This window comes from Jaculus jaculus, chromosome 1 (assembly GCF_020740685.1).
Source record: "Jaculus jaculus isolate mJacJac1 chromosome 1, mJacJac1.mat.Y.cur, whole genome shotgun sequence".
Lineage (NCBI taxonomy): Eukaryota > Metazoa > Chordata > Mammalia > Rodentia > Dipodidae > Jaculus > Jaculus jaculus.
The window spans coordinates 177,306,964-177,334,119 of NC_059102.1; the positions used below are offsets into that span (position 1 = coordinate 177,306,964).

Genomic DNA, 27,156 nt, shown 5'->3' on the forward strand with positions numbered 1-27,156 from the left:
CTAATGGCACAGAATAAGCATTCACACTGCAAAAGATGGCATTGGGCATAGCAAAGAAATATTCAAGCAATACCAAGTCTAAACAGGGAAAGTACCAAACTCTGTAGGTCTAAGTCTGACAACTCTAGTCAGTGACAAATCTCCAAGTCTGATGATTCTAACTAGCAACAAGCCTCTGGAGTTCTGATACTGCCCTTCCAGCTAGGCCACTCATAGTCCTGGAAAATTCATTCAGGGCCAGCAGCTCTCCTCAGCAGCCATCTCATGGTCCTGGCATCTCCACTGGATCTGCACTGCAAACCATGGTCCATCTTCACAGCTCCATCAGGTCTCCATGCAATCCTTAGCAAACGTGCTTCAAACTGCCCATGGCCTTTTCCAAAACACAAGACCATGTTGCAAATTCAATGGCCCTCTCTTTCCTGCATTTCTTATACTCCTAATACCATGTAGGGTGCTAAATTGTTAATACAGGTGGGAATAAAGCAGACTTTGAATAACAGGACACTCTTTGAGCATTTGGCCCCTTCAAAAGAGTCTATATTCTTCCTGTTGCCCCAATGCAGGTCAGCTGGCCCAATCTCAAATGTTGTAATCTCTCAATTGCAGCTGAATGGGCAGCAGTTCACCCAAGGATTTCATTTCTGTGCCATATTCCTCTGCTCACACCAGTCCATTTCCTATGCAAAGCAAACCTACTCAAGTTCTGAGGACATGGGCATAGCAGCAAGCCTCTTGCACAAACTGCTTCAAACACAGTCCAGACAAAGCTCTTTCTCACCCTAACAAGCCAAACCTCATATTCCATAGTTATTATAGCATTCAGATCTTTCAACTCTAACCAAAATAATGAATCAAGCTGTACTTACAGCACTGCAAGGCATCTCTTATGCCATGATATCAAACTCATCCACATTCCTCCAGGAAAGCAGTTCCAAAAGGCCAAAGCACACAGGCTTCTAGCAGCAATGACACCACTCTCAATGTCAACTTTACTAGTCAGGTTCACATTGCTGCCAGAAAACTTTTTTTTTTTTTTTTGGTTTTTCGAGATAGGGTCTCACTCTAGCCCAGGCTGACCTGGAATTCACTCTGTAGTCTCAGGGTGGCCTCAAACTCACAGTGATCCTCCTACCTCTGCCTCCCAAGTGCTGGGATTAAAGGTGTGTGCCACCACGCCCGGCCAGAAAACATTTTGTCAAGAGCAGGTTGTGGGGAAAAAAGGTTTATTTTGGCATAAAGCCTCAAGAGGAAGGTCTGTGATGGCAGGAGAAAACAATAGCATGAGCAGAGGGTGGACATCACCTCCTTTCCAACAGTAACAGGACAGTGTGACAAACACTGGCAAGGGGAAAATGGCTATAACACCCATAAGCCTGCCCCCAGCAACACACTGCCTTCAGGAGGTGCTAATTCCCAAATCCCCATCAGCTGAGAACCTAGCATTCAGAACACCTAAGTTTATGGGGGACACCTGAATCAAACCACCACAGCTCTCTTCAATGATATGTGGTAGTCACTGTTCAGATTTTTCCCCAGTGTCAAACTACCTATGGTCCTGTGAAAACTTCCCCCCAAAAGTCAATGATTCAGACAAATTACAAAGAAAATAAATTAGGGAACCTGTATCAAGATTAATATTTCCATACAAAAATTTTAATTGACAACTTCTATACCTACAGACAATAAACCATGATAATTCCCTCCCCTCCTCTACTTCCCATTTTACAACTCTACTTTCCCTCATATACCTGCCCTTACTCCATTAGTCTCACTTTTATTTTTATGTCACCATCTTTTTCTCTTATTATGAGGGTCTTGTGAAGGTAATGCTAGGCACTGCGAGCAGACATGCCACTATTGCACCTGTTCAGTCATTTGGCCTGTCTGGCCAAGTGTGAGGCTTCCAGTGTCCACTGTTTTCACCACTGATGACTTCTGTCTCCCATAGGGCTGCATGCAATGCAACTTTTTACAGCTAAAAGTTGGCTCATCTATAGGGAGAAAGTTGTCAACTCAGCCCCAACTTCATTTCTCAGTGACCCTGGCACCCAGGCATGTAAAGTTTTCAGCAATAGGGTCTTACCATCTATATCTCATGGGAAACCAGGGGCCTTAGCAATAGCCTGTAATGTTTTGGAGGCAACAGGGACCTCCCTGGCCAACAACTCACTGGAAGGTATCCCACCCCAGCACTGAAAATTTTCTAGTAACAATCTATGGCTTCTGGATGTACCATGGTCCAAACCAGTAGGCTTTCATCTGTCTTATTCAGAATATTTTGAATTTTGATTGATGCTCTCTCCAACCTTCTTTTACTCAATCTCTTCCCCTGGCCTCACAGGCCATTCCACTACCTGTAATCTGTTCTTCTACTTACATATATACAATACCATCCCCTTAAGTCCTTCCTTTTCCTCCCTTCATTATAGCCTTTTTCTAGATTACTGGCCTCTGCTACTGATTTTTGGCTTCAGCTCACACACAAGTCTAAATATTTGTAGCTAAGATGCACATGTGAGAGACAATATGTGACATTTGGCTTTCTGGGCCCGGGTTACCTCACTTAGTATAATCCTTTCCAGACCCATCCATTTCCCTGCAAGTTACATAATTTCATTTTTCTTTACTGCTGAATACAACTCCATTGTGTAAATGTACCACATCTTTATTATCCATTCATCTGTTGAGGGACATCTAGGCTGGTTCCATTTCCTAGCTATTGTGAATAAACATGGCAGCAATAAACATGGTTGTGCAAGTATCTCTAAGGTAGTGAGAATAGTCATTAAGAAACATGCCTAGAAGTGCTATAGCTGGATCATATGGTAAATCTACTTTTAGCTGTCTCAGGAACCTCCATACTGATTTCCACAATGTCTGTACCAGACTACATTCCCACCAACAGTGTAGAAGGGTTCCCCTTTTTCTGCATCCTTACCAATATTTATTGTCATTTGTTTTCTTGATGATAGCCATTCTGACAGTAGTGAGATGGTATCTCTAAGTCATTTTAATTTGCATGTCCCTGATGGTTAAGGATGCAGAACACTTTTTTAGATGTTTATATGCCATCTGTATTTCTTTGTTTTTAAAAATATTTATGTTGGGCTGGAGAGATAGCTTAGCAGTTAAGGCATTTGGCTGCAATGCCAAAGGACTCAGGTTTGATTCCCCAGGACCAATGTAAGCCAGATGCACATGGTGGCACATGTGTCTGTAGTTCATTTGCAGTGGCTGAAGACCCTGGCATGCCCATTCTCTTTCTCTCTCTTTCAACTAAATAAATAAAATATAAAAAACATTTATGTTTATTTATTAGAGACACAGAAAGAAAGGGAGAGAAAGATAGAGAGAGGGTGAGAATTGGCATTCCAGGACCTCTAGCCACTGTAAATGATCTTCAGATGCATATGCCATTTTCATCTGGCTTACATGGGGCCTAGAGAATCGAACCTTGATCCTTAAGCTTCACAAGCATGGGTCTTAACCACTAAGACATCTCCCCAACCCTTGCCATCTATATTTCTTCTTTTGAGAACTCTCTATTTAGTTCCATAGCCTTTTGTTTGTTTATTTGTTTTTTGAGGTCGGGTCTCACTCTAGCCCAGGCTTACCTAGAATTCACTATGTAGTCTCAGGGTGGCCTTGAACTCCTGGCAATTCTCCTACCTCTGCCTCCCTCCCAAGTGCTGGGACTAAAGGTGTGCACCACCACACCTAGCATTCCTAGCCTATTTTTTAATTGGGTTGTTTGATGTCTTATTGTTTTGTTTGTTGAGTTCTTTGTATATTCTGGATATTAATCCTCTGTCAGATGGCTAGCAGGGAAAGATTTTATCCAATTCTATAGGTTGTCTCTTTGCTTTACTCACAGTGTCCTTTGCTGTACAAAAGCTTTGTAATTTCATGAGATCCCAGTGGTTGATTAGTGGTTTTATTTCCTGAGCAATTGGGGTTATATTCAGAAAGTCATTGCCTATGCCAATATGTTGCAGGGTTCCCCTACTTTTTCCTCTAGCAATTTCAGAGTTGTAGGTCTCATATTAAGGTCTCCAATCCATTTGGACTTGATTCTTGTGCATGGACAAAGACAATTTTCATCCTTCTACATATAGATATCCAATTTTTCTAGCACCACTTGTTGAAGAGGCTCTCTTTTCTCCAATGAATGTTTTTGGCATTTTTGTCAAAAATCAGATAGCTGTAGCTGCCTGGGTTAGTATCTGGGTCCTCTATTCTGTTCCATTGATCTAATATCTGTTCTTGTGCCAGTACCATGCTGTTTTTGTTACTATGGCTTTGTAATATAGCTTAAAATCAGGTATGGTGATGCCACCAGCCTTATTTTTGTTGCTCAAAATTGTTTTGGCTGTTCAAGCCTTTTTTGTGCTTCTAAATCAATTTAAGGATTTGTTTTTCTATTTCTGTGAAGAATGCCATTGGAATTTTATTAAATGTGTAGATTGCTTTTGGTGAGATTGATATTTCTACAATATTGGTTCTTCCAATCCAAGAATATAGGCTGTCTTTCCATTTTGTAGTGTCTTCTGCAATTTCTCACTTGAATGTTTTAAAGTTCTCATTGAAGAGACCCTTCACTTCCTTGGTTAGGTTTATTCCAAAGTACTTTATTTTGTTTTTTGAGGCAATTGTGAATGGGAGAAATTCCCTGATTTTATCCTCTGCAAGTTTGTTGTTAGTATATAGGAAAGCTACTGATTTCTGTGTGTTTATTTTGTATCCTGTTATGTTGTTAAGTGTTTATCAGCTCCAACAATTTTCTGGTAGAGTCTTTAGGGTCCTTTATGTAGACAACATTAAGTCTTCAAGCTGGGCATGGTTGCATACACCTGTAACACCTGTAATCCCAGCACTGGGGAAGCAGAGATAGGAGGATTACTGTGAGTTCAAGGCCATCCTAAGACTACAGAATGAGATTCAGTTCAGTCTGGGCTAGAGTGAGACTGTGCCTCAAAAAAACTAAAAAGCCAGATGTGGTGGCACATGTCTTTAATCCTAGAACCTGAGAAACAGAGGTAGGAGGATTGCCAAGAATTAGAGGCCACCCTGAGGCTACATAATGAATTCCAGGTCAGCCTGGGCTAGAGTGAGACTTTACCTCGAAAAAACAAAAAATTAAAAAATGCCTTCAAAATCTAGGCAATTTAAGAGAAACTAATAAACATCTCCCATGTATCAAATTTAAGATACTAGGTTTAAAAATAATGTTGTTTTACATAGTGATTTTATTCTACTAGTTGTTTTGAAAGGAGAAGAAATGTTACCTATGACCTTATACTCAATTGGAATTATAACATTTTCATATGGGCCCATGTAGTGTGGGATGGTCCATTGATTAAAAATTGTATTCTCCAAATCCATATACATATATCATATGTTTCCTGGTGGTATGTAAGCCTCATAAATACTTATGGCCCATAATATTTGTGTATATACATACACATAAAATTTACTGTCACCCATCTCTTATGCGGTATATGGCATGGCTGTGACATGATCAACAGTCTTTTTTTTTTTTGTTTGTTTGTTTATGGGCATTTTATTGTAAGGATTTGAACATTTGAAATGAAAAACAAAAGGATTGTTTGCAAATATAATTCTGTGCTATGGGATAAAATTCCTCTAGCACAACACAAGAAGCAGAAGATAAAATTCACAGTTATTTTTGAGTGAAAATCTATGATCAACAGTCTTAAGCAGTGATGGATGTTGACTTCTCTGTTCTCTCAGCTGTCACTTACAGGGCTGAGTACCTCCCAGTCATTACTTGTAAATTAGAATATCAGTAGGAGAAAAGTGAAGAGCAGTTTGTATCAGTGAACAAAAACACAGGGATCCTCTTTGTAATCTGTGAGATTGTTTCCTATAAATGAATGCCTCAGTCCTCTGTTAACCTTTTCACAACTTTTTTCTGTGCCTCATATTCCATCTGTACTTTCACAATATGTTCACTGGGAAAATCAAAGTGAGTGAATAATTTTTTATATTAAAATTTTATTTTTTATTTGGTTCTAAGAAGGAGATAAAGACACCACATTATACTCATCAAGGGAATTATTCAATAAAAATATTACAACCATAAACATGTATGCACCAAACGTAGACACACCAAATTTTTTATTAGTTATGTTTACAGTGTATATACAGCCATGATGGCACCATCATTAGCCTTCTCCCTGTCGTCCCCCCCCCCAAGATTGTGGGTGTTGCATTGTGGGGGTGTCCTTCAGTTATGGTGAAGAGACAATGTCTCTTTGCATAATGACCCAACTTATGGCTCTAACAATCTTTCCACCCCCTCTTCCACGAATTTCCTTGAGCCATGTTGGGTTCATTTTAGGCCTATTTCAGTGATGCGAGGTCTTGGGAGTCTCTGTGTCTCTGGATATCTGATTTGGTAGGAGTTGAGTGTTCTCTGTGTCTGTCTCCTTCACCCTTGTGCTGATACCAGGTTCACCAAGAAAGCAGCTCCTGCTCATTACCCCACTAACTCTATGGCTTCAGCTGGTGCCCTGGTGGGGTGTGATGGGTTGATTCTCTCCTCAGGGTTTATGTCCATCTGAAAAAGAGAAGCAAATTCTCCAACGGGGAGTGAGGTCAGTGCAAGATACATGGATACCCATTCTTATTTTAGAGGCAACTTAAGAGGCCCTCTTGTAGTCCTCTGTTGGTGGGCACTTGATATTGGAGAGCCGGCTCATGTTTGGATATGGATCTGACTTGTTACCCTGTTCCAGGTATGGGTTCCATTCCATGAGCAGATCCATTAGCCAAATCAAGAGCAGTTAGTAACCTACCATGGCTGTGTACCACTATTGCACTTGTGTGAGCATCACATGAGGTTGTTTGCTGCTACGTAGCTTAGACCTCAAGTTGCTTAGACAGATGTTGGTCATTTTCCCCCAGTGGCTCATGTAACACCTTCTGGCACTAGACAAGCTAACTGTCTGGGGACTGACTCTCTTCCATTTTCCAGCCAGGTCGCTCCATGTTCCAAATGTTGGAACATTTAAGGGTGTCCCATAGTTCCCTCATGTTCTGCTCAAAGAAATTTTTAAACTTGTTGAAACTTTTGGACTCATGAACTATTTCAACTCTTTTGTCTCCCAATTCTGGGTTCCTATGTTCCACATAGCTGACTCTATTCTTGAGAGCTTCTATAGAGATTTGGGCTTGTTCAACTTGGTTCATATTTTCTACTGCGTTTTTATGTATAGATTCAAACTCTCTTTTGAGTTCCCTTTTCAAGTCATTTTTCTGATTTTCTTAATGCTTCTTGGAATTCATCCTTGTATTTTTTTATGTCCTCACTGATCTTAGCCAGCTGGTTATTGAGGACCTCTTTTTCTTTCTCCACCCCCACCCCTTCAGATCATTTAACTGTCTTCAGAACCCTTCCTGGTTTTTTTCTAGTAGGTCTAATCTAGTGAGCAAACCATTCATACAATCATCAGTCCTTTGTTGAGTTTCTGCAAGTTCTCCTGTTTGCTTGCCCAGGATTGCATAGTTAGTTTCTTCATTTTGGGGTTCTGATCCTATTGCCTCTTCTATGTTTTGATTAGAGACATCCATGGTGGGCCTGGGCAACCTAGCTGGATTTACTTGCATCTGATTTTTCCTGCTATTCCTTTTTTGCTGTGGTCTGCCCATCACAATGTTTCAGAAAGCCTAGAGTATGGGACGCTAGCCTGCTGGCCAGGGGTGGGGGGCAGCTGTGAGTGGGATGATGGTCACCCACGGAATTCAGAAAGGCTCAGGAGAAGACACTAGCCTGATCCCTGTTCGGTGGAGGGAGGGGGCATGGCTGGGCTCAGATGGGCTGGGTGGGAATGGCGACTGGGGACAGCAAGGCTGGGCAGGAATGGCGATTGCAAGCCAAAGCTGGGGTCCGGCGATCGCCCGCGACGATGGGGGACAGCAAGGCGGGCGGGGGTCCGGGACTGGGAATGATGCACGCCCGCAGGAGACAGCAAGGCTGGGCGGGAATGGCAGGACACCAATGCGTCCGTGGCACTCTGCCCAGAGGAGGGAAAGCCCAGAGCGGAGGCCCTAGCCTGCTAGCTTGGGTCCGCTTGGCCTGCAGTTAGTGCAGGAGGGACCTCCTACTGCGACTGCAGCTGCTGGAGGGGATCGGGGTCTGGTGGGCTACCCCAGAGTGTAGGAATCTGCGGATTCCCTATTTTACTCCTCCACACGTACCCACTGGAAGCCAACTAGGATCAGCAAGCCCCTAAACAAAAAATACACTCCCCCCCCCGCAAACTTAAGGGTCTTGCTTTTTCTTCCCCTTGAGGTGAGGCGAGGTTAGCAGATGCCATCTTGACTGGAAGTCTAGGCACACCAAATTTTAGAAAGTAAATATCCTAGACATTAAATGGAAAATAAGTCCCATGACAATAATAGTGGATGAGTTCAACACTCTTCCATCATTAATTCACAGATCACATAACAGAAAATAGAGAAATAACGGAACTATACAACAGGAGAGATCAAATGGACTTAAAAGACATCTACCAAACATTCCATCCAAACTCTACAGTATATACATTCATCTCAGCAGCTCATTGAACATTCTCTAAAATAAATTATATGTATTGAGCTAGAGAGATATCTCAGTGGTTAAAGATACATGCTTGTGGAGACACCAAATTGAGTGCCTCAATACCCATTGTAGTGGCTTGATTCAGGTGTCCCCATAAACTTAGGTGTTCTGAATGCTAGGTTCCAGCTGATGGAGATTAGGGAATTAATACCTCCTGGAGGCAGTGTATTGTTGGGGGTGGGCTTTTGGCTATTATAGCCAGTGTCCCCTTGCCCATGTTTGGCACACTCTCCAGTTCCTATTGTCCACCTGATGTTGGCCAGGGGGTGATGTCCATCCTCTGCTCATGCCATTATTTTCCCCTGCCATCATGGAGCTTCCCCTCAAATCTGTAAGCCAAAATAAACCTTTTTCCCCAAAAGCTGCTCTTGATCGGGTGATTTCTGCCAGCAATGGGAACCTGACTGCAACACCCATATAAAGCCATATGCACAAAGTAACGCATCACCTAGGGTTTGTTTGCGGTGACAAGAGGCGCTGACATGCCTATACTTTGTCTCTCTCTATTTCTCTCTTCTATCTTTCAAGTAAATAAATAAATTTATTTTTTAAGACATAAAATAGTTCACATAATAGGACATAAAGCAAGTATCCCGAAATCTAGGAAAATTGACATAACTTCTATTATATCCAACAATGCAATGAAGCTAGAAATCAACAAGAGAATAAAATAGAAAATACACAACCCCTTTGAGATTGAACCACACACTACTAAACAATGACTGGGCCAATGAAGAAATAAAGAAGGAAATCAAAACTTTCCTAGAACTGAAGGAGAGTGAAAACACAGAATATCAAAAACTATGAAACACAACGAAGGTAGTCCTAAAATGGAAGTTCATAGCTCCAAATGTCTACATTATAAAAATGGAGAGATCTTAAATAAATAATGATCCAGCTAAAAGTGCAGTTACCTTCTTGTTGCTGGCACAAAGGACCTGACCAGAAGCAATTATGAAAGGAAAGTTACTTATTTTGACCTATAGTCTCTGGTGTGGCTCCATGATGGCAGGGGGAAAGATGGCATGAGCAGAGGCTGGACATTACCTTTACCACAGCATGTAGAAATAGCACCCTGAAAATGAGCAGAACACTGGCAAGGGGAAACTAGCTATAAAACCCATAAGCTCATCCCCAGTAACACTCCTCCTCCAGTAAGGCTCTAATTCCCAAATTGTCACCTGCTAGGGACCTACCATTCAGAACATATGGGTTCATTGGGGGACACATAATTTAAACCACCACAGAAAGGCATTGGTAAAACAAGAATAATCCAAACCCAAAAGTACAAGAAAGAAATCATATTAGGGCAGAAATCAATGCATTAGAATTAAAGAAAGCAATTTTAAAAGTTGATGAAACAGGGCTGGAGAGATGGTTTAATGGTTAAGGTGCATGCTTGCGAAGCCTAAGGACCCAGGTTCAATTCTCCAGGTCCCACGTAAGCCAGATGCCCATGGTGGTGCATGCATCTGGAGTTTGTTTGCAGTGGCTAGAGACCCTGGTGTGCCTATTCTCTCTCTCTCTCTCTCTGTCTCTCTCTCTTCCTCCCCTCTCTGTCTCTAATAAATAAAAATAAAGCAATCTTTTAAAAGAATTGATGAAACGAAGAGTTGGTTCTTTGAAAAAACAAACAAGATTGATAGATCCCTGGCCAAATTGATCATAAAAAGAGAGAGAAGACCCTAATCAACAAGATTAGAGATGAAAAAGAAGATAGTACAACAGATATCAATGAAATTGTGAGAATCATAAGGACATACTTCAAAAACATATATCCCAAAAATTGGAGAATCTGGAAGAAATGGATGAATTTCTTGTCTCATACATTCTACAAAAGCTAAACCCAGAAGAGATAAACTATCTTCACAGAGCTATACATCTAACAAGATTGAAGAAGTAATTACAAGTTTCCCAACCAAAAAAAAAAAAAAGTCCAGGCCCATATGGATTCACTGCTGATTTCTCCTAAGCCATTGTAGAAAAACTGAAACCACTTTTCTCAGCTAATTGCATAAAATTTAAAAGGTGGAATACTCCCTAACTACTTATTACAAAGACAACTACACTGTTACCAAAACCAGAGACACAAGAAAAGGAAAATTATAGACCAATATTCCTGATAAACTTAGACCCCAAAACTTCTCAATAAAATTCTTGTAAATCAAATTCCAGAACACATCAAAAGTACCATCCAGTTGGATCAATTAGATTTCACCCAGGGTTGTAGGGATTGTTCCACATATGGAAGCCAAAAAACATGATACTTAGCTGGAAAAAGCTGTACTGCATGCCACCCTACGAAAGACAGAAGTCATCAGTGGTGAAAACAGTGGACACTGGAAGTTTCAAGCTTGGCCAGACAGGCCAAATGACTGAATGGGTGCAATAATGGCATATCTGCTCTGGGGGAAACCAACTTTTGTCTAACTGGACTGGAGGCATGCTCTATGGGAGGGAATGCATACCTGGTACTGAAAACCTAATCAAAAGCCTATGGCAGGGGAGGCCATGAGCCTTTGGGGTATAAAGCCTGCTCTTGTCTGGCTAAATTCATATACTGTGCTCACCAAACTGCCCTGTAAGCACTACACTTAAAGTTCTTATTCATATATTAATGCTGCTCTCACTTTTGGTTAGAGAAGTTTCTCTTTTCAGATGGGGGTGACCAGTGGGAAGACCCAGACGGCAACATCATGCTGAGAAGAAGTGATGGAATAGTGTCCAGCACTGAAACATCTCTATCACACCCTCCAAGGCTCAGGGTTCATTGCAGAAGAGGTGGCAGAAAGAATGTAAGAGCCAAAGGAAGGGTACCACTCCTTACAATGCAACTGCCCAGACAAAAATTGGTCTCAATATCCACGACCTTGTAGTGCCTAGCAATACCTTCACATGACCTTCATAATAGGAAAAGATGATGACATCAAAATAACAGCAAGACTAATGGAGAGAGGGAGGGGATATGATGGAGAGTGTAGTTGTTAAGGGGAAAGTGGGAGAGGGAAGGGAATTATCATGGTTTATTATCTATAAGTATAGAAGTTGTCAATAAAAATACATTCAAAAATAAATAAACATGATACTTAAGGACAGAAACATGTGATCATCTCAAGAGAGGAAGAAAAGGCCTTTAATTAAATACAATATCCCTTTTTGATGAAAACACTGGAGAGGACTGGGGAGATGACTCAGCAGTTAAAAGAACTTGCTTGCAAAGCCTTCCAGCCAGGTTCAATTCCTTAGAATTCACATAAAGCCAGACACACAAAGTGGTGCATGTGTCTGGAATTATTTTGTAGTAGTGATCTACTCATATTCATTCATTCATTCTCTCTCTCTCTCTCTCTTGCTCACTCACTCTTAAGTCAATTAATTAATTAGTACTGGAGAGACTAGGAATGGAGGATTTATCTCAACACATTAAAGGCTATGTACAACAAACCCAAAGCCCATGTCATGGGGAAAATTTGAAGCATTTCCATTAAGATCTGGAACAAAACAGGGGTGTCCACTCTCCTCCTTGCTATTTAATATCATGCTTGAAGTCTTAGCTCAAACAATAAGAGGAAGAAATAAAAGCAATACAAATTAGAGGAGGCCATATTTTAAGATAATATGATTCTATACATGTGACCCAAGAGACTCCTCCAAAACCCCATGAGCTGATAAACTCTTTCAGCAGAACACAAAAAATCAACAGCCTTCATTGCCAAAGCACTTGGTTACTCACCATATCTAAATGGTAATACCCTATTGCTGAAGACACCATAGGATGCAGTCTGAGGACATCAAGAAATCATGCTATAACTGAGATTGAAGCCAGTTCCCTGTTGGCTATCTCTTGTAATACTAGAAAGTGCTGTGTAAGCTGCTAGGGGATAAAAGTCACTAATAGTGTGAAAAAGTAGGGAATCCCACAAGCTACAAAATCAGCCAGGCAAGATGTGTACACTTGTGCAATAGTGGCACACAGGCTATGGGGGGAATCAACTGCTCTCTGACTGGATATGAGAACCTTTCAGTGGGAGGAAATTCATGCCTGGTACTGAGAATCAAGTCAGAAGCCTATGATTTGGAAGATTATAGACCCTAAATGGCAGCTTCCACTGTTCTTTAACTAAATGGAGGGTTTGCCCATCAAAAAGTCTTCTAAATGTCTGTTTATCCCCTTTGATTTATGCTGCTCTCATTCTTTATTAGAAAACCTGCTTCTTACAGATGGTGGTGATCAAAGAGACCAAAGGACCATCAGACTGACAAGAAGAGAAAGCCAAGTACCTAGCACAAGATAAGTCATCTCTATCACACCTGCCAGAGCCCAGGAAACATTACAGAGGAAGTGGTGGATTAAACATGAGTGCTAATCTCACTGCTGGAAACCTCCTCCAGGGAGCTGGCAATAGACACTAAGGAGATTCAAAGCTCATCAAAGCAGAAGAGCTGAAGCTGCTGAGCACAACATTCAAACAGATGTATAACACCCTCCAAGGCTCAAGGAACATTGTGGAAGAAGGAGAAGAACGCATGTAGAGCCACAGTGTGGGAAGGCATGCTTTAGGTATTGCTCCCTACAGAAACCAACGGGTGCATTCATGACCCAACAGTGATTCCAATATTCCCACTGAGTAAGCCCTCAGTGGGGTGGGAACAGAAAAAAGAGGATGGAAGAAGATAACCCTATAGGAATGAGATTGATTTCCATTATGTTCATACATTAAAATTCCTAATAATTTTTTTAAAAAAAGAAGTGAAATCAAAGATAGTTTCAAGGATTTTGGATTGATCAATGAAACCAACTTTGTCATTTCCTGAGAGCAGAATGATTTACTGAATGTGGGGACTAAAATGGCCTTGAAAACCAGGTGTGATGGTGCGCGCCTTTAATCCCAGCACTTGGGAGGCAAAGGTAGGAGGATCACCATGAGTTCAAGGCCACCCTGAGACTACATAGTGACTTCCAGGTCAGCCTGAGCTAGAGTGAGACCCTACCTCGAAAAATCAAAAAAAAAAAAAAAAAAAAGGCCTTGATATTCATGACCTCACAGTGGTTGATGCTACCTACACAAGACCTACATAAAAGAAGAGGAAAAAAATAAGATCACATAAAATTCTTTATTAAAAGACTAGTTGTAAAGAAAATGAGATTCAGTAGAGGATAGATGGGGGAAGAAAAACAATAGAGCAGTGGGAGGGGATTATGATCATGGCATATCGTCTATATTTATGGAGGTTGTTAATAAAGAGTTTTAAAAATGAAAGTTGGGATTGAGGATCATAAATACAGTTTGTGACATGTTAAATGGTGTTGCGATCCCAAATTCCCTAACATGTTGACACTGACTAGTTGCATATACACATAAGGGTCTGAGAAGATGCCTCAGCAGTTAAAGGCACTTTTTGCAAAGCCTGCTGGCCTGTGTTCAATTCCCAAGCCACCCACATAAGCCAGATGCAATAAGTGGTACAAGAGGCCCTAGCATACCCATACAGAAAGAGATGCAAATTTATATATATATATATATATATATATATATATATATATATATATATATATATATATGTTTATGTCATATATATATATACAGCATCAAAGTTCAAGAAAGAGTTCCAAGCTCTGTATTCATGAGTGGTCAACACATGAATATTATTGAAAGCAATAATACTCTACTGGCTATCTTGGATATTAAGACAAATAGCAGTGACTTGAGAACCCTTGACTGCTATGTGTAGAAGTTGAAGAAATTATATGAAGCAGATAAAGAAGCTAAGATAGAATGGCCAATAAGAAAGCCCGCAAGAGTAACAGGTGTCATGGAAAAAAAGACAAGTCGTAGTTGTAAGTGGGGATAGTTAACCATGCTTAACACAGCAAAACACTCGTCCTCGAGGCAGCTGATCAAAAGGCAGGGAATAGCACAGGCTTTAGTCAATTCCTAAAAGGGGGACAAGAGGATCCAGATGGAGGATAGACTGAGAATGGCTCATGACTGCTTCCATGCCTCTTCCCTCCAGCCACCCTGACTGCTGTGAAGGAGTTTAGAGAGATTAGACAGGAGGCGCGAGGGTGAGCTAAATTGCCGATTACTGAGAACCTGATATCACGGGCAGTTAGCCATAGAGCCATCAGGGTACTGGGACAAGTGGAGTCTCATCCTGGCCCAGAGAGATGACACAAATTTAAAGCAGAAGTGAATACTTGAAAGTCATTACACATAAGCTATCAATTTACATAGCCACTAATGATACATGGCTGTGTAGATTCAGGTTTAAGTAAATTAAAATTCATAACGTATAAATTAAGGTTTTAGTGAATAAATGAGTATGTGTGTGTGTTAAGCTCTTTGTAGATTTGTTGCTTGAGCTACTATGCTGAGCACAGACAGACAAAATTTTCATCAGCACAGAAACATACCCATACTTTACCTGCTAGCTATAGATTGCTTTGATTTGACTGTTTTCTATACCCTCAGAACCCCTACACATTTGATGAAACACCCTGCTTGGAGATTTTCATGCTTATTAAAGCTAAATGTATGTAAGACAAATTCAATTCATTTCTGTGCAATTCAAAGCCAACAGAGGCCAATGGTAAGATAGAGTCTAAGTCAGGTGTGCCCATCATGAGGCCCAGAGGCTGTGTGCATCCAGAATGGCGGTGGATGCAACCTAGCATTTTGGTAGATAACAACATCAATTTGCCATGTTGGAAGGTTATACGCTCCTGCTCTAAGTTGTTAACAATGATGTGAGAGCTGTGTCATTATGGAGATTCTGAGAGGCATGGCAGCAATCTAGACATAGGCTCTTTCATCATCTTACCAGGAAATAGCAATGTCATAAGGACAACTGGATGTGGTCACTTAAAGTAAGCAACAGAGATTGGAGCAGAAACATACATGGACAGTATTACCCTGACATTCATTCTTCAGGTTATGAAGAAACTTTTTTTAACATTCTGCATTTTTGACAAATAGATCAGCCTGAAAATGATTTCCTTTTTGTGAAAACATTGGACTGAATATTTCCCTATTTGTATGTAGAATGTCATTTTGATATTACTTTAGTGTGTGAACATTGGACATTGTGAGAGAGACCAAAGACTATCTTTTGTAACATCATAACATAAGAAATAAAATAGATCCAGGGATTTTTCTGGCAGCCAGTACCAGATGGTATATGCTAAAAGCTTTCAACTGCCAATAAGAAAATGTAAAAATTCCTGGGTGAAATTTTCACAGAGACACTGATTCACATTAGAAAAGAAAATCAGATTGATAACCTCGTCACTAAGTATCTGCTGATCATTCTTCTGATTGGTTACCTTTTTAATGAAATATAGGATATTCTCTCCAGAAAGGTTTAATAAGCAAAAGAGAAGGGAAACATAATTTTTATTGAGAATTTTAATACATGAAGATACTTTAATTTGAGGATGCTCTCCTCCCATTACCTATTTTCTAACTTTTTATTGACAATTTTCACACATGCACATAATTCCATCCCAATACTTTCCTTTGCCCCCATGCCCCTTCCATAGAACCCCTTCTTTCCAACTAATCTCTCCTCTACTTTGATATACATATATATATTTGCCTTTCTCCATCATCCACAATGACTTGTTTATGGGGCAGTATTAGCCAGGTAACAATGGCCATTGTGAGGCCATCAGTACAATAATCACTTCATGTCCAGAGGACAGCATTTCCAAGCAGTCCTCCCCATCCCTACCTCTTATATTATTGCCGCCACCTCTTCTACAATGTTCCCTGAGCCTTGGTGACTGACAGAGATGTTTCATTTAGTGCTGAGTATTTAACTGCCACTTTCTCTCAGCACATTGATGAGTTTTAAGTCTCCCTAGTAGTCATCACAATCTGAGAAAAGAAGCTTTGTGGAAAAATGAAGTTATGAAATTTGCAGAGAAATGGATGGACCTGGAAAGGATTATACTAAGTGAGGTAACCCAGGCCCAGAAAGCCAAGCGCCACATGTTCTCCCTCATATGTAGATCCTAGTTACAGATGACTGGGCTTCTGCATGAGAATGAAAATACTTAGTAATGGAGGCCAGTAAGTTAAAAAGGAGACATAAAGGGAAGAGAAAGGAAGGGAGGAGGGCACTTAATAGGTTGATATTGTATATGCGTAAGTACAATGATTGTGATGGGGAGGTAATATGATGGAGAATGGAATTTCAAAGGGGAAAGTGGGGGGGGTGGGAATTACCATGGGATATTTTTTTATAATCATGGAAAATGCTAATAAAAATTTTAAAAAGAAAAGAAAAGAAGCTTTGTGGCCAAAAGTGAGAGAAGAATTAATCTATAAGCACAGACATAGGTATTTAGAGGGCAATTCAAAGGACACAACATATTTATGTGCCAAGTGACAGCATTACCTTCCCTTTCAGTGCCTATGACTTTCCAAGCCATGACCTTTGACTAGGTTGTCATTACCAGGCATTCATTCCGTCCTGTGGAGTGGGCCTCAAATCCAAACATGGAACATGTGGTAACCCCCACAACAGTCATGCACCTAACACACAAGCAGGACGATCTTGCCTGTGTGGCAGATGTGTAACACACAGGTCCTGTGCTAGTTAAGGCCGTTGGCATCTTTTCTCCCCTGCCCCGCCAACCTGCACAGTACCTTCCAGCACCATGACAGAGAGACCGCAGGGAAGAGGCTTCCAGCTCAGTCCCCTGACTTGCTCAGTGTGCTACAACTTACGCCTGTGGTGTCTTCACCAACAGGCTCTGAAATTCTACATATGATGGGGAACCAAGATGACTGGCAATAGCCTGCATTGTTTTCAGGGCCTCATGGGTTCTTTCTGACAAACAACTCACTGGGAGATTCCCTAACCCTGTCACCCCTGACACTATCATTTTCCTATAACAACCTATTGTTTCTTGGCATAGTGGAAAAAAATTAATTTTAATTAATTTTATGAAACATTTCTCAATTTTTTTCTCCTTTGTACCTTGATGCAGCTGGGTAGGAAGAAAGCCCCAAAGGCTTTATAGCAGAGTAGGGTACCTATGAGGAAGAAAAACTAACTGAATACTTCAAAGTAGAGAGTAGAGAATACAGTATTCTCAACAAAAATAAATGCTGTGTTAGATGATAATATATCTACAACTGTAAACTAATCATTACACATTATATACATCTATTGAAATATTATACTATACACTACAACAATGAAAAATGACCATGTGTGATTGAAAGCTGCATGTTTTCTAAAAGGCCCTTGCATTTGCACTTGATATGAAATTTAAATTAGGTTAAACCAACAACACTATAGAAACCCATGCAGCCAAGCAAACTCAACATGTCACTGAAAAATATTTCAGTTCTGTCCCAACATTATGCCAAGATACAAGGAGCTTTTTAGAAGGATAGCATTAGAAAAATTAGTTTTCATTGCTATCATACTTAAATTATATATCAAAAAAAAAAACAAAACAAAACAAAACAAAACAGAAGCTGGTCATGGTGGTACACACCTTTAATCCCAGCACTCGGAAGGCAGAGGTAGGAGGATCACTGAGTGTTCGAGGCCACCCTGAGATTACATAGTGGGCTAAAGTGAGACCCTACCTTAAAAAAAAAAAAAAAGAGGAAATCCCACATCAACAAAGACCTGGGATTTCTAAAACCTGCTTCCAATTTCTTAGCTTTCCTTTAACTCCACCTTTGAGGTATTTTTGACCCACAACCTTCTTATGGCATTTTTCACCTCTGCATTTCTGAGGGTATAGATAATGGGGTTCATCATGGGGGTGATGACCATGTAGAACACAGCCACGAGTTTGTCCACAGTGAAGGTAGAGGAGGGTCTCAGATAGAGGAAGATGGCAGGTCCAAAAAACAAGATGACCACGGCGATGTGCAAGGTGCAGGTGGAGAGGGCCTTGCGCCTGCCCTCTGCAGAGTGCTTCCTCAAGCTCACCAGGATGATGACGTAGGAGGTCACCAAGATGAGCAGTGAGAAGACAGAGATTAAGCCACTGTTGGCCAGCACAATAACCCCCTCCACAAAGGTGTCCTTGAAGGCCAGTTTGAATAATGGCTGAAGGTCACAGAAGTATAGTGGTCAATCACACTGGGACCGCAGAAAGGCAAAGGGATGGTGATGACAATTTGGATTATGGAGTGAATAATACCCCCCAGCCAGGAACCAGCCACCAGCATGTGACACAGTGGACAACTCATGATGTTCATATAATAAAGAGGCTTGCAGATGGCCACATAGCGGTCATAGGCCATCACCACAAGTAAGAAGATCTCAGCAACCCCAAAGAAATGGGAGAAGAAAATCTGAGCCAGGCAGCCCCTCAGAGACATAGTTTTAATCTTGGAAAGTAAGTCAGTGAGGAACTTGGGAACAATGGTAGAGGAGTAACAGATCTCCACCAGGGACAGGGAGCTGAGGAAGAAGTGCATGGGGGAATGCAGGCTCTTACTGATGCTGACTGTCACAACAATGAGACCGTTGCCCAGCACTGTGGCCAGGTACACAGGGAGAAACAGAATAAAGCACATCTTCTGCACCTCTGGATCCTGAAAAAGGCCAATGAAAATTAGCTTAGTCACTTGTTTGCACTGGCCATGATTTAACACAATTTTCTGAACAACAGGTATTGAAAACCTGCAAAAAAAAAATCAAAGATTTTAGTAGGAATTAACTTCATTTGAGGCACTCTAGAGAGCACAAATTGATTTGCTGTATACTTCATACTTCACCTTTTCTTAAAGTATTTTTTTGATTATTTGTTTACAAGCAGAGAGAAAATTGGCATGTCAGGGCCTCCTGCTACTGAAAACAAATTCCAGACATGTGCCACTTTGTGTATCTGGATTTATGTAGATCCTAGGGAATTGAACCGGGGCTGTCAGGTTTTGCAAGCAAGTGCCTTCAAGCACTAAGCAATCTCTCTAGCCCCCTACTCCATTTTACTTTAGCCAGTATGTTCTCATTTAGCAATAATTATTAGCAATATAAAGCTTCTGTTTTATTTTATTTTGCTATCAGAAAATTGAAATCCAGAGAAATGTTTATTTACCCAACATAAAAAAATGACAGGGCTGGAGAGATGGCTTAGCAGTTAACTGCTTGCCTGTGAAGCCTAAGGACCCCGGTTCGAGGCTCGGTTCCCCAGGTCCCAAGTTAGCCAGATGCACAAGGGGGCGCACACGTCTGGAGATCATTTGCAGAGGCTGGAAGCCCTGGTGCGCCCATTCTCTCTCTCTCTCCCTCTATCTGTCTTTCTCTGTGTCTGTTGCTCTCAAATAAATAAATTTTTAAAAAAATGACAGTTCTAGGGATGAAGAGATGGTTCAGCAGTTAAGGCCCTTGCCTTAAAAGCCTAAAGACACAGGTTCAATTCCCAGTACCCATAAAAAACCAAATGCACAAAGTGGCACATGCACCTGGAGTTTGTTTGCAGTGGGTGGAGGCCCTGGTGTGCCCATTCTCTCTACCTCTCTCTGCTGGTAAAGAAATATTTTTTAAATGGCAGTACTGGGCTACAGAGTTGGCACAGCAATTAACATTCCACTAAGACCACCACAGGCAATGCACCCCACCACAGGTGAGCACACGGGACTCCAGGAGGGCATACACACATGCATGCATAACACACACACATGTAAAAGAATGATAGTACGAGTGAACTTTGGAAAAGTTAAATTGTATGACTAAGTATTTCATCACAATTTTTTAAATTTTGGATTGAACATTGAGAAATAAAGAATGAATTAGTAAAGAATATAAAGTAGACGGGCATGGTGGTACATGCCTTTAATCCCAGCACTTGGGAGGCAGAGGTAGGAGGATCGCCGTGAGTTCAAGGCCACCCTGAGACTCCATAGTGAATTCCAGGTCAGCCTGGGCTAGAGTGAGACCCTACCTCGAAAAACCAAAAAAAAAAAAAAAAATTTAAAAAAAAAGAATATAAAGTAGCATAGATGTACACATCATACAATAAAGATCAAAGACCTTGAGAAATATGATGATTATTGGCGTATGACTGCCTAAAAACAATTCTTTTGAATTACAACAAAAAATAAATATAAACAAGGTCATTTCATAAACAATACAATGGGAAAATACTAACTTCCTGAGAAAATTTAATAACAACAATATAAAAATCCTAACTGGGCATGGGGATTCACACGTATAATCACGGCACTTTGAAATCTGAGGCAAAAGGATCATGAGCTCTATTTCAGCCTGGGTTACATAATAAGTCTCTGTCTCAAAAAATAAAGGCAAGGAAGAAAGGAAGAGAGGGAGGGAGGAAAGGAGGAGCATATATCTTAGCAGAAAATGGACAAATAATATAAACAACATAGACAGTAAATGCACAAATGAATAAGTAAAAAGATCAATATGGATATGAAAGGATGTTAGGCCTCACAAATGGTCAAGTAAATGCTCATAAAATGGATTTCCTATGTTTTACTCTATGTACATGGAGAGTTAGTAAGGACAAGAGATGGTGAGGGTGAATGAGTTAGGGTCACTCTCATGTTCTCTTGAACTGAGAAAAAAACAAAATCAACACATTAACAATAGGCAGTGACAACCAACCAAGCCCCTCCCATAACTATAACAGAACATTCACTGGCCCCATTCTATACAGGTCTTATACGGGTAAATCACAGATGCTCTGAGTTCCTAAATGCAATGACAATGTCAGGTCTATTGAAATGGTTGTCAGGGAGAGAGAATCATTCTCTTCCATGTCACAGCCACTAGTAAGTGATAAGATTAAATTCAAGCACAGTGGGACTGAGGGTAATGTGGGATACATATCATTAAAATTGTGTGTGTGTGTGTGTGTGTATAAAAATGTCACCAGATGTTTTCCCTTTAATCCCAGTACTCAGGAGGCAGAGGTAGGAGGATTATGTCAAGTCCAACTCCAGCCTGGAGCTACACAGTGAGTTCCAGGTCAGCCCAGACTATAGTGAGACCCTAACCTGAAAAAAGGGGGGGGACATCAAAAATTAAAAGAGGTGTAACATTAAAAGTTCACAATGAAAAAAACCCACAGGTTATTAAATAAATCTCCCAGTGACAGGTGTGCAATACCTCTCTATTACTTGTTGGTCAGGTCAGCCACAGAGGACCCTTAAAACAATATAGGCTATTGACATTAGTCTTGGTTTCCCATTAAAACATGATAAGCCCCAATTGATAGACAAAACATGCTGCAGTTGTAAGACACAGATAAATCAAACTGTTGACGAGCTTTCCTCTTGTGGAAGGTGCTACTCAGGCTGCTAGGAAGAAAATACCTCAAGAATCTTACCCAACTGTGTGCCTAGTGTTCAGTACAATCAACCTGCCAGACAAGATGTGCCCACTGGTACTATAGTGGCATGACTGCTACAGGGGTAAAAATCTGACTGGATCTAAGGGAAATTCATTCCTGCTACTGTAAATCTAATCAAAAGCCCACAGTTGGAGTATTCATAAGCAAAACAGGGAAATCTCCCCAATATTATTGCTAAATAGACATTTTTGAAACTACCCTTTATATATTTATGCTTATACCCATAGATTCTCAGCTTTAATCAGAGCAGCTTCTTTTTGCAATGTACTTGAGTTAATGCAAACATGCATATTTGGTCAAAGTACTGGGTATAAGTCTATTGAGTGCTTGGGCCTAAACATGGCATCTGTATCACCCATTCCAATGCTCAGGGAACATCACAAAAGAGAGGGCAGAATGTCAGAGTCTGAGGATAAGAGGGAGGGCTCTAAAACTCTCTTCTTGATATGACATAGTCATTACATTCATAAGCTCACTGCAGCTGTGACTTCTTGCATAATTGGGTCTGCTAACAATCCACCATTAGTATGTGATGGGGCTCGATGACCTCTCCCTAAAAGGACCTATTTGCAGTTAATGGTTGTGGGGGAAGAGGAGTCATATTCTTCAGTACTAAAGTAACTGATAAGTTTCCCATTCTCTAGTAAATTACCTCCTCCCATCCTCATATAAGCAACCCTAATTAACCCTCGTGGGTTATCAAAAATAATAATAAAGTAGGAAGGGAATTAATGAGAAATAAGAGGAGTTTAGCAAGATTAAGAGGGGATGAGAGAGAGTAATAGGGAAATAATGTGATCAAAATATTATATGTGTGTGTGTGTGTATAAAATTTTCCAAAATAATTTTAAGGATTTAAGAAATAGACAGTGAAATGAACAGGAGAAAACTAATTATGCCACAAATCTTCAGATGTGGATGCATGTTGAAGCTTAAGGTGTAATAAAGTCATTGAGCATAATTTGGATAGAGCTCCAAAGATCTCTTGTCTCCAGAGATATGAGATTATAGGCACACAAACACACATATAGCTTTTAAATGGTATTAGGAATCTCAAATCATGTTCTAATGCTTGAGTAGCAAGCAATTTTCCTATGGCTATCTTCTCAGCCTTCTTCAAACACTTCATGTGTCCTTCCATGTGGAGTGAGATGAAGAAACACAAATGACAAGCCATGTTCTGCCACAGAGGATGTGGACTGAATGCAGAGGGACAGATTAAGCAAATCCTAACGGGCCTTTCACTGTCTTTCCATTGAGGGAAAGCACTACCAGGAGACAATCCCTATCTACCTCAGGAGCAACTATTCTGGGGTGGAGACAGAGAATATTAAATATACCCCTCAGGTATATTTAATACTGCCATGACTGAGTGTGTCTGTTTCCCTAATTCTGGGGTGAGTTTTTGAGCACTACCTGTACTTAGTCTCTTTATCAGTAGCAAAGACAATGTTTTTTTTCCCCCACTCAAATGCCCTTCTTCTGAATTAATTCAACAATTATAATAATAATCGAGATAATTGTAAAGTCCTCTGACTTACTATTGATGATTTTCATACTCAGAGGCCTCTAAACTACTTTCAGCTCACCTCTGGTCAAGTGAGCATCCTGTCTCCATCTCACAAACCCACCATGAGTATTCTCACCACAGAACCTCCAACAACCAAAAAGTCCTTCAATCACAACCACGTTGCAAACCACCTCTAGTTCTTTTCATTCAATGATGCTATCCTTCATTACTCTACTCCCTGTAGCTTTTCTTTTTTATTTGTTTTGTTCATTTTTATTTATTTAGTTGAGAGTGACAGACAGAGAGAGAAAGAGGCAGATAGAGAGAGAGAGAGAATGGGCGCACCAGGGCCTCCAGCCACTGCAAACGAATTCCAGATGTGTGTGCCCCCTTGTGCATCTGGCTAACATGGGTCCTGGGGATTCAAGCCTCGAACCAGAGTGCTTAGGATTCACAGGCGAGAACTTAACAGCTAAGCCATCTCTCCAGCCCAGATTTTCTTTTGTAATGATAGAAAATATGAGTGGATACTATAAGCCTTAAGTTTGGCCAGCCAGGACACATGACTGAATAGGTGCAATAGTGGCATGTCTGTTATGGGGGAAAACAACCACACTCTAATTGAACTGGAGCCCATTCCATGGGATGGAATTCAGGCCTGGTGCTAAAAACCTAATCAAGGGACTGGAGAGATGGCTTAGCAGTTAAGCGCTTGCCTGTGAAGCCTAAGGACACTGGTTCAAGGAGCGAATCCCAGGACCAATGTTAGCCAGATACACAAGGTGGCACATGCATCTGGAGTTTGTTTGCAATGGCTGGAGGCCCTGGTGCACACATTCTCCCCCTCCTGTCTCTCTCTCTCTCTCTCTCTCTCTCTCTCTCTCTCTTTCTCTCTCTCTTTGTTGTTCTCAAATAAACAAACAAAATTAAAAAAAAAAAAATGAATCAACCGGAGCTCTCCGCAAACTCAAGAAACGAGAAGGGAGAGCGGCAGTGAACAACAGAGGAGCAGATCACAAGGTAGAAAGAACATGTGGAACAGCAAAAGAACTAGAGTAGCATCAGCAGTCTCCCCTCCCCCACTGCCAGTGCCCAGCTGCAGAGAACAGAGCAGCAGTCCAAGGACCTGGATACGCCAACTTGAACTGACAGCAGGACCCAAGCAGGAGCAGAAGTAACTGGGATTACACCAGGGAAGGGTCTCACCTGGTCACAAGCTGACTTGGAACCCTCAACAGATCAGAAATCTTAACCTCCTGTTGTCAGGATTAAGGGTATGGGTGGGGCACTGCACACCCTAAGGGACAGTTAGAGGATGTGGTTGTCATAATACCTACTCATGGATAAATACTCGGAGAGTCTTGAGAGTGACACCTTAAGCTCCTACCCTCAAATTATATAAAATCAGATTGTGTGATACATGTAATAATAGCAAGCTAACTAGAAAATCCAATCATTAAATAATCCAGGATGCAAAACTACATACATTATAACACAAGAAACACCAAAAATCAAGACAATATAAATCCACCAAAAAGTATTAATACATCAGAAATGACCACCAGTGAGAATGAGTTAGAGGAAATGCCTGAGAAAGATTTCAAAAGAATGATTATAAATATGTTCAAAGACATCAAAGAGAAATCAAAGGAATCAAAGAAAACATAGGACACCAAGTTAATAAAATAAAGAGATCAATACTAGACATAAATAAGGAAATAGAAATAATAAAGAAGAATCAGTCAGAATTACTAGCAATGAAGAACACAGTTAATGAAATAAAAAACTCTGTAGAAAATCTCACCAGTAGAATGGATGAAGGAGAGGACAGAATATCTAAGCTAGAAGACCAGGTGGCAGATCTAATACAGTCCAACAAAGAGAAAGACAAACTAATAGAAAAGTATGAGTGGGAACTTCAAGATATTTGAGACACTATGAAAAGATCCAATATAAGAATTCAGGGCATAGTAGAAGGAGAAGAATTTCACTCCAAAGGCATAGTTGGCATCTTCAACAAAATCATAGAAGAAAACTTCCCCCAAATTGGGAAAGAGGTGCCAGTGCAGATACAGGAATCCTTTAGAACACCAGCCAGACAAAACCTGGAAAGAACCTCTCCTCACCATATTATAATCAAACCATCAACACACAAACCAAAGAAAAAATATTGAAAGCAGTCAGGGAGAAAAATCAAGTTACCTACAAAGGCAAGCCTATCAGGATTACAGCAGATTACTCAACACAAACTTTAAAAGCCAGAAGGGTATGGAGTGATGTGTTCCAAGTCCTTAAAGATAACAACTATCAATGAAGGTTATTTTATCCTGCAAAACTATCCATTCAAATAGACGGAGAAATAAGGACATTTCATGACAAAAGCAAGCTGAAGGACTATTTGAAGACAAAACCAGCTGTACAAAAAATACTTGATAGAATCCTCCATGCTGAAGAAAAAGAAAAGCACACATATAAGGAACCGGGAAAAAACAAACAATACTCAAATACTAGTTAACACAAGAGAACAAAGTTAAAACCAGAAGAACTACAAAAAAAATGGCAAAAATGAATATACACTTTTCAATATTATCTCTTAATATCAATGGCCTCAATGCCCCAACCAAAAGGCATAGGTCCATAGACTGGGTTAAAAAGCAGGATCCTTCAATTTGTTGCCTCCAAGAAACCCACCTTTCAACAAAGGATGGACACTATCTTAGAGTGAAAGGTTGGAAAACGGTGTTTCAAGCAAATGGACCTAGAAAACAAGCAGGAATTGCTATCCTAATATCTGACAAGGTAGACTTCAGTCCAACATTAGTTAAGAAACATAATGAAGGTCACTATATATTGATTAAAGGCACACTCCTATAGGAGGACATTACAATCCTAAACATATATGCACCTAACATGGGGGCTCCCAAATTCATCAAACAAATGCTATTAGAACTAAGGTCACAGATAACACCAAACACAGTGGTAGTGGGTGACTTCAACACCCCACTCTCATAAATTGACAGGTCATCCTGGGAAAAAATAAACAGAGGCATCTGGACTAAATGAGGTCATAGAAGGAATGGACTATATCTACAGGACATTCCATCCAAATGCCGCAGAATATACATTCTTTTCAGCAGCACATGGAACATTCTCTAAAATAGACCATATATTGGACACAAAGCAAATCTTAACAAATACAGGAAAATTGGAATAACTCCTTGCATTCTGTCTGACCACAATGGAATCAAACTACAAATCAATGGCAAGAAAGGCTATAGAGCATACACAAAATCATGGAAATTAAACAACACACTACTAAATGATGAGTGGGTCAATGAAGAAATCAAGAAGGAAACAAAAAATTTATAGAGTCAAATGATAATGAGAACACAACATACCAAAATCTCTGGGACACAATGAAGGCAGTCTGTGGTGGTTTGATTCATGTGTCCCCCATAAACTTAGGTGTTCTGGATACTAGCTCCCCAGCTGATGGATATTTGGGAATTAATGCCTCCTGGAGGAAGTGTATTGTTGGGGGCGGGCTTATGGGCTTTATAGCCAGTTTCCCCGTGCCAGTGTTTGGCACACCCTCCTGTTGCTGTAGTCCACCTTATGTTGGCCAGGGGGTGATGTCCACCCTCTGCTCATGCCATCGTTTTTCCCTGCCAT

The 27,156-nt window shown here is 40.6% G+C and overlaps 1 pseudogene; it reads right to left on the bottom strand.

The window, feature by feature from the left end:
- Nucleotides 1-18,304: 18,304 nt before the first annotated feature.
- Nucleotides 18,305-27,156, bottom strand: LOC123457738 (annotated as a pseudogene).